The following is an 8,913-nucleotide window of genomic DNA, read 5'->3' as shown; positions in this document are numbered from 1 at the left end:
ATACCAGTCCGGAAACAGGCCCTTTGGCCCAAGTCCGTATGGTAAATCAACCATTTATAATCATCCATCGGTACCACAGATTTGTTGAGATCAGCCTCAGGCAATACTCTAGCCATTAAGCAGTGCTGAATGTAGTCATTGAAAGTGGGCATGCAGGTACAGCAGGCAGTGAAAAAGGCAAATGGTATGCTGACATTCATAGCAAGAGGATTCGAGTACAGGAGCAGGGAGGTACTGCTGCAGTTGTACAAGGCCTTGTGAGACCACACCTGGAGTATTGTTGCAGTTTTGGTCCCCTAATCTGAGGAAAGACATTCTTGCATAGAGGGAGTACAAAGAAGGTTCACCAGATTGATTCCTGGGATGGCAGGACTTTCATAAGATGAAAGACTGGATCGACTAGGCTTATACTCACTGTAATTTAGAAGATTGAGGGGGGAATCTTTGTGAAACGTATAAAATTCTAAAGGGATTGGACAGGCTAGATGCGGGAAGATTGTTCCCGATGTTGGGGAAGTCCAGAACAAGGGGCCACAGTTTAAGGATAAAGGGGAAGCCTTTTAGGACCAAGATGAGGAAAAACTTCTTCACACAGAGAGTGGTGAATCTGTGGAGTTCTCTGCCACAGGAAACAGTTGAGGCCAGTTCATTGGCAATATTTAAGAGGGAGTTAGATATGGCCCTTGTGGCTACGGGGGTCAGGGGGTATGGAGAGAAGGCAAGCATAGGGTTCTGAGTTGGATGATCAGCCATGATCATACTGAATGGCAGTGCAGGCTCAAAGGGCCGAATGGCCTACTCCTGCACCTATTTTCTATGTTTTTCTATGTACACTACTGTTTCAGAGAGCTCAGCATGGAATGTTTGTCCTCAGGAATTTTGAGCAGAAAGCTGTCCACCAGAGAAAGCAGGATCTCCCAGTGGCCACACATTTTAATTCCACATCCCATTCCCATTCTGGCATGTCCATCCACGGTCTGCTCTACTGTAAAGATGAAGCCACACTCAGGTTGGAGGAACAACACCTTATATTCCGTCTGGGTAGCCTCCAACCTGCTGGCATGAACATTGACTTCTCAAACTTCCGCTAATGCCCCACCGCCCCTCGTACCCCCTCCGTTATTTATTTTTATACACTTTCTTTCTCTCACTCTCCTTTTTCTCCCTCTGTCCCTCTGACTATACCCCTTGCCCATCCTCTGGGTTCCCCCCGCCCTTGTCTTTCTCCCTGGGTCTCCTGTCCCATGATCCTCTTGTATCCCTTTTGCCTATCACCTGTCCAGCTCTTGGCTCTATCCCTCCCCCTCCTGTCTTCTCCTATCATTTTGAATCTCCCCCTCCCCCTCCAACTTTCAAATCTCTTACTCACTCTTCCTTCAGTTAGTCCTGACGAAGGGTCTCGGCCCGAAACGTTGACTGTACCTCTTCCTAGAGATGCTGCCTGGCCTGCTGTATTCACCAGCAACTTTGATGTGTGTTGCTTCAAGATCTCTCTACTCTGTCAATGCCCAGCAGGGTACATTCCTTGGCTAATGGCACATCTCTGCTTTCTTTCCCTTGTGGCTTATTATTTTGAAAAACAATCAAATAACCCAGAACAGCGAATTCCCAGCCCTGGCCCCAATGTAAGCATGCCACTGGCACAGCAGTTAAATCAAAATAATGTCTTTGCTTTTGTATTACCAGCTCCATTTTCTTAGTGCAAGTGTTGCAATTCATTCAGGAAAAGAGCATTAAGCTTTGATGTTTAACAGTTTTATTTACCTGTTGTGGATTTGAATTCTGTCAGGCACATTCCCATGTACTTTCTGAATCTCCCTGTCACGGTTGGATTTCCAATCTCCCCCTCATTCTGCTATGCCATTCATTTCTCATTTATTTTTAATTGACTGAATTTCTCCCGCCCCCTCGCCACATACACACAACTGGTTAAAAATCTTACCTATTACATTACCTCGATAATATAAATCATCTGGACACTGATTCAAGCAAAGTTCAGACTTCAGTTCAAGCCCATCCCTTCCTCCTACACTAGTCCCACGAATCTGTACGCATTTCTGCCACACCGATCTCCAAACGGCACATCTACCATTCTATCTTGTAATCCCTCTGCTGATTTACACATGGTTCAAGTGACAATCGGGAGATTATCATCTGTGTGGTTGTTTTACAATTTTCCAGAGCTGTTTGTAATCCTTCACTCAAACCTTCTTCCTAGCTTTATCTATGTCAATAATAGTGCCCAATGTGGGCCACTGCTGGATCTCTAAACTTGCTAAAAAAAAAGTAGAGAACGCAGCCTTCAGGAGAGAACCTTTGCAGTAGAGAACAATGCACATTCCCTTAATTGGATGAGCACATTTCTGCTTTCTGCTCCCCGTGGCCAGTTTGTTGTGTCCCTGCAGCTCCTTTCCTATCCAAACAGGGAGCAAAATCTTTGTTAGATTGGGTTTGAGCTGCCACTCTCACAGATCACTACCCCCCGCCCCCAGAATGATCCTTTAATCTACTTTTGCCTTTGTGCTCTCTCTCCCAGAACGCAGCATCCTTGCAAACTCTTCCATCCCCGATGTGTCACGATGATTGAAGCTCACACTCCAGCTCATCGAACCTGCACTGAGATTCTGAGCACTCAATATGCGCTATAGGCGTGATCGCTGAACGACAATGGGGTCCATCAGTTCCCACATGTTGTAACTATGATTCATCATCTGCTCAGCAGTTTCTGCTGCGGTTAGTTAATTAGTTGAATTGGATTTAATTATTTTAACCCTCTACTCACTTGTGTGAATAAAAGAGCGGCAACTTGGAGAAATATGCCTGTGAATTCTTGACCACACGAAGCAATTAGCGGATTACAAATTATTTCATAGTGCTTAAAGGAGATTTTATTATATTTATCCAGGATCTTCCCAATATATTATGCAGCATATAATTCAGGGTAAACAAAACTATTTGTCAAAGAATTAAATCAAAATATTTATACCCTAAAATTTTTGGTGCAATTTTTGTAGTTGATAATTAGTTTAAGTGGTTAAGAGCAGTTATTATTTTCAAATACAGCTGAAACCAAAAGACGAGGAATTTGAGAAAGTGGTTGGGCATCTGGGAGACAAAAAATGCTCAAAAGTCATTTGGGTTGTCAGATGCAAATCCAATTTCAGCATTTTGTAAATCTACTTACAATTGTTATTATTGATGGGGGTGTGTCACGCAGAAGGATTCAGTGCAAATTTTGGTTGTTTTTGTTTGTGGTGGGAGCTATTTCATCGAGTGAATAAAGAGCTGGTATACAAAGTGGAAAGCAAGCCTGAAAATTTACACAGAATTCAGTGTATAACAGCTTTACTTTGTATTTGACCTGAGAACGCATAAATAATAGTAATGGATGCCATAAAAAGTAGTCGTTCCATTTCCTGCTGTTAACATCTCAACCTGAGCACCAAATTCACTGAGAAACATGCTTTTGCATTACCTTTAACAGATTTACAAGACATTAATTCCAAATGAAGTATAGTGCTTACACTTTAAAAGACATTTACTCACCTTCCCTGAGGGAGAAGAAAGATGTCAGGATGGACAACTGATACATGGTATGATATTCTCCATCACATGTCCGATGAGGGATTTAAATGGACAGAGCAACCTGCCACATTCACATTACTGAATGGGTGAATAAAAAATAACAATACAATCTGCTGATTTTATTCTCAGCACTGAGAATCACGAGGGGCATAGATACAATGAATACACGCCGTCTTATTCTCGGGGAAACAGGAATAAAATCATGAAGACAAAGGTTTACCAGGTGAAAAATTCAAAAGGCACCCAAGGGTAGCTGATGATGTATACGTGGAATTAGCTGCTGAAAGAAATGGTTGAGGCGGGTACGTTAACAACATTCAAAAGACTTTTAGATAAGTACATGGATAGGAGAGGTTTCGGGGGATATCATGGGTCAAACACAGGGAAGTGGAACTAGCTTGATGGGCACCATAGTTGGCAGCAACAAATTTGGCTGAGGGCTGTTTCCATGCTGAACTACTGTATGCAACTCGAGTCTGACTAATGCATTGTGGGTAGCACTATGGAGAAACTAGGCAGATTCATTCCATCCTCTGTATCTAGTTCATTCAAACATCCAGAACTTCTCTTTGGCGTGCCATTTAACCATATATTTTTGATTATCTATTAGAAAAGAAGCAGAGAGCACTTTTAAAATCCAAATTTACAATACTGAGCAAAAGTCCCAGGCACATGTATATAGCTGGGATGCCTAAGATTCTTGCACAGTACCCTACTGTAGTTGTCAACGTGGAGTGGAGAGGGAGTTTGTAATGCTGGCAGAACCAAAGGACATTGGGGGTGGTGAGGGTGGAGCACCACGGGAGGGGAGTAGGACAGGTGACAGAGAAGGTTGGGTGGAGCAGGTCCGGGCATACCCAGCCCCTAGACATCAGGCAAGGTCATTTGATTCCAAATGATTGATTTATGGATCATGAGAGAATGTCTCTCTGGTGTTTATTGCTCCTTTTCCTTCTCTCCGTGCTCCCTTCCCACTCTCAGTCCACAATAGAGACCCATATCAAGAGATCCCTATAAGAATCAGGTTTACCATCTCTCACACGTCATGAAACTTGTTTTTTTTTGTGTGTGGCAGTACAGTAAAATTCATAAAATTATTACAGTACTGTGTAAGTCTTAGTACAGCATCTATAACATTGTCAACAGCACTGTAAAAATATTTACTTAAGTATCTCAGTCTTTTATAAACCCATATCTTGATTTTAACGTTTTGTCATCTGCATGAACAATGGATATTAGTTCTTAAAAATACAGAATTCATAATCTGTTCTAATTTCATCGAGTCTTAGTCATAAGCAGAGAAATAGGCCCTTTGGCCCAACATTCCTACAACCACCATCATGTAGTTATCGCTTCTCATCTCATTTATGAGCATTGGATCAGTAGCCTTTGGTGCCTTGGCTACTAAAGAGCACTTGCCTTTGTCACCTTCTCAAACTGTACCTTCCACATTGCAACTACAATTTAGTTGAAAATATATCCTTAGATTCCCTTTCACTTCTTGTTTATCTTACACTATTTATCGTAATTCTTAAGTCTTTGCGCTGTACTTCTGCCGCAAAAAAAATTCATGTCGTACAAGTCAGTGACAATGACTAAACCTATGTTCTTTGGTTTTAGATGATCCACGCAAGGAAAAAATTCCCACTATCCTACCTATCTACACCCATCATAATTTTATCAGATAGTCCTACAGCCTCCTCCACTCCAAGGAAAAGCAAGCACACTCTATCCAGGTAAATCTTTTCTGCATCATATCCTTTCTATAGGATGACCACCAGAATTGCTCGATCTGTGGCCTAACCAAGGTTTAAAAGGTTACACCATAACCTCCATGCTCTTGTATTCTATGCCCAAGCTAATAAAAGGCCATTCATCCCATTTGCTTTTCTCACCACCTTATCTATGCCAGTCTGCCATCTTTGGGGATCTAAACATCAGTACACCAAGGTCCTTCTATTTCTGAGTATTCCCTACCATTCATCGGCATGTCCTGCTCTTACTAGACCTCCCAAAACAATCACCTTGCACTTATTGAGATTAAATTAAGTTTTTTTGGCTCCCACCCAGTTTACCAGCTAAATGACATTCCGTAGAATGTCTATTCTCTTCATTGTCAACTGTAGTACCAATTTTAATGCTATTGATAAACTTGCTGATTATAGTTCCTATATTCATATCTACTGTACATTGTTAATGTACAAATGGTAAGGGTCTCTGCACCAGTTCTTGTGGTACACTTACAGTCACGAGCTTCAGATCACAAAAGGCAACTCTTCATCATCCTCCGTTTCTTGGTAACAAGGCAACTTTGGATCCAATTTGCCAATGTGTGCTGGATCCCACAGACTCTGAAACTTTGGACCAACTTTTCATGTGGGACCTTGTCAAGAGCCTTACTGAAATCTAAAAATATCAATTTCTAAACAATGTAGATTCAGGGATAATATACCTTATTACACCAAAGATGGATATTGCTGTTACGGTGGAATAAATATGAGACAAAGCTCTCCTAACCAGCTTGTATGAAGAAGCAATGCATTCATTTCAATGCCATTGTCTCAACATTCAACAGTTTATGAACACCTACTGAATACTTGTATTCCTGATGACCAAACTACAGAAGAACAATATCCTCTACTCCTGGGATAAACAGGGCAAAAACAAAATTGCCATGAAGCCCTTTGGAAGTCCCCGAGATAGTGGGTATGGAGTTCCAAGCATACTCAACAGAGCACATGCAACTTGTCTAGATGGGTAAGGTCAGCAAAGAGGCATCTTTTATCCAGTCCTTAAGAAGTGGGCCTCTTCATGAGCACATGAAGGATCTTCAGCTACTTGAGACTTCCCCTTCTTGTTAATCCCCAAGAAGTCCATACCACCACGAACTCCTATGGGAAACCAGCTTACAAACACTAACTTTCTTCTTGCTGAACTGAGAGTCAGAGGGCTACTGTACCAATATCTCAATACATTCAAGATTCTGTGGCTGGAATGATGGTGGGATGTTCATCGTTTCCCATCGTTACACCAGGCAACTGTCACCAATGTAGGAACTCTGTCCATGTGGCTGAGATCCAGAGGCTATTACGTTCAAGTTTAAGTTTGTGTCATTTGACTGTACATATACACATCATTCCTGCAGACTTCAGTGCACTCATAAAACATATCACACACAGCACATTCAGCAAAATATTACCAAAAGTTAATAAAAATATAATTCAAAATTCAGGTAGTGCGCAGCACAGGTAAACTGTAAACAGTAAGTAAACAGCTTGTTGTCCTCTGTAGAGTCTTGTGGTCAGAAGCCTTGCAGTACCATACAATGCAGCCAGACTACACATTGTCAGTGGTGCTCCTGTAGAAAATAGTTAGAATGGGGGCAGGAAGCTTTACATGGCTTAATACCCTCAAAAAAAAATCCTCTGGCGTCTCTATTAGACCTATAAGCTAAGAGTGAGTGGAGACAAGCAGAAGACAAAAAAATGTTAAAATTAACATCAAGTTTCTGGAAACAAGCTTGACCAATTGCCAAAATTTTTTTTAAATGCAAGATTGGATATTTTAAAATATATTGTGCATTTAAGTGATGTTAGTTTCACATGTTTATAAATTTTGAATGTTTGAAAGATATTAAATATTTTGCAGGTTAAAGGAAATTATTACATATTCATATTTTTTTCATAATTTAGGGACTTAATAAAACTTGTTTAAAAAGAAAAAAAGTTTATTTTAGGCAATTACATTCTTTCCTCCCCCTCAGCAAGATTTTAGGCATTTACTTCCATCACCTCTCCTTTTCTTGGAGATGTGTCCAGCCTTCATTGCCCCATCTAATGCAATTATTCAGGAACAAATGGAAAATATCTCAACACTTTTGTAAAGTTTTCACTCAACAAATTATTCACAATCGATAGAGAGCTTTATGTCAGGCTAAAAACAGCAAAACTTTGAATAAAGTTGTGAAATATCAATAATTACCCATTGGGAAATCAATCGACCATACAGGTGAAAAGGTATTATTCACAGGACAGTTAAGTGTTAATTATTGCCAATCAACCCCTCTGGGGTTGATGAGTCTTACTCTTTCAGAATTTAATTAGTGCTAGAAATACAAAATTTTTATATTTATATGTCTTATTTCCCTCCCTTAATTCAACCATTCTTGCCCTCTCTATCTCACTTGCCGCTCATGCTTAAAACTAATGTTCTGGCCTCAAGTGCTCAGTGATAAGCTTCAAATTCCACTGGAAAATATAGGTTGCAAACTGCAAAATATGGAATAAATTACATTGCAATGATCTGGATTTTAGGTCTACTGTGGGCTTCAGGGTGACATGCAATGCAGTTACTGCAGCACCTTGCAATAACCACTTCCTTTGAACATCCATCCTCTGGAAAGATGGAAGACTAGGTGGAGATTGAAGTATTATTGGATGGAATTGTCTAGGCAGAGCCCTTCTACTCCTTACTCCACTACAGTCACTGGGGCAATGGTCTTGCTTCTGAGCCCACTCAGAGACATGCTGAAAGCCCTGAAGAAGCAAAACCACCCAGATATTATAAAAAGGAAGCCTCACCTCGCCTCTACTTTCTATACAAACCTGAGCAATGCTTACAGATCAAATTTAAATTTTCAATGAGTGTAACAGGTTCCCATCAAACTTTATCAATGGGTTATCCCTGTCGTTTCCTGTGGGCTGCGTGAAGTGTAAACGCCCGCCTCAAATCTGGAGGACAAGCACCAGAGTATAGACTGCAGCCTTCTCTACGTACTACTAATGTGCAGAATTATAATTCAGCTACTGAAAATCACAGTTGAGATTCCCACCTACAGCCCTGAAAAAGATGACAGTATCAGGTTTCTCAGTGAAGACTGGCTGAAGAGCCACAGAAGGTCTTCACTTGCTTGTGTGCATCCCATCTCTTCCAAAGGCGGCAAAAATGACATTGCTGCTTAGTCCTGACGAAGGGTCTCGGCCTGAAACGTCGACTGCACCTCTTCCTATAGATGCTGCTTGGCCTGCTGCGTTCACCAGCAACTTTGATGTATGTTGCTTGAATTTCCAGCATCTGCAGAATTCCTGTTGTTTGCTGCTTATAAGCCAGTTTACATTATGTTAGTAGCTGTTCTTTAACTAATGGCTGGAAATTCCAGGCTGTGATAACAGTTTGAATTCTGAATTGCTTCCATGATCTATGTGTTGCTATTTACTTTCTAATCATTAGAGGTTTCCTCATTCCTGTACACTTCTCTTGAGCTCATCAAGCTTGTTGCCCAAATACCTTCACGACTGCAAAATAACAAGAAAATATTCATCAATCACA

The 8,913-nt window shown here is 41.0% G+C and overlaps 1 protein-coding gene across 2 annotated transcripts in view; it reads right to left on the bottom strand.

The window, feature by feature from the left end:
* Positions 1-7,347: 7,347 nt before the first annotated feature.
* mtrr (5-methyltetrahydrofolate-homocysteine methyltransferase reductase) overlaps positions 7,348-8,913 on the bottom strand; it is a 106,147-nt gene continuing 104,581 nt past the window's right edge. For both annotated transcript variants that reach the window (XR_010017413.1, XR_010017415.1), the window contains exon 16: positions 7,348-8,879. The gene's annotated coding sequence lies outside the window, so the exon portion shown is untranslated. The remainder of the gene's footprint in view (positions 8,880-8,913) is intronic.

This window comes from Mobula hypostoma, chromosome 3 (genome assembly GCF_963921235.1).
Source record: "Mobula hypostoma chromosome 3, sMobHyp1.1, whole genome shotgun sequence".
Classification (NCBI taxonomy): domain Eukaryota; kingdom Metazoa; phylum Chordata; class Chondrichthyes; order Myliobatiformes; family Myliobatidae; genus Mobula; species Mobula hypostoma.
The sequence above is the reverse complement of the archived record's forward strand: the minus strand, read 5'-3'. Positions and strand labels throughout refer to the sequence as shown.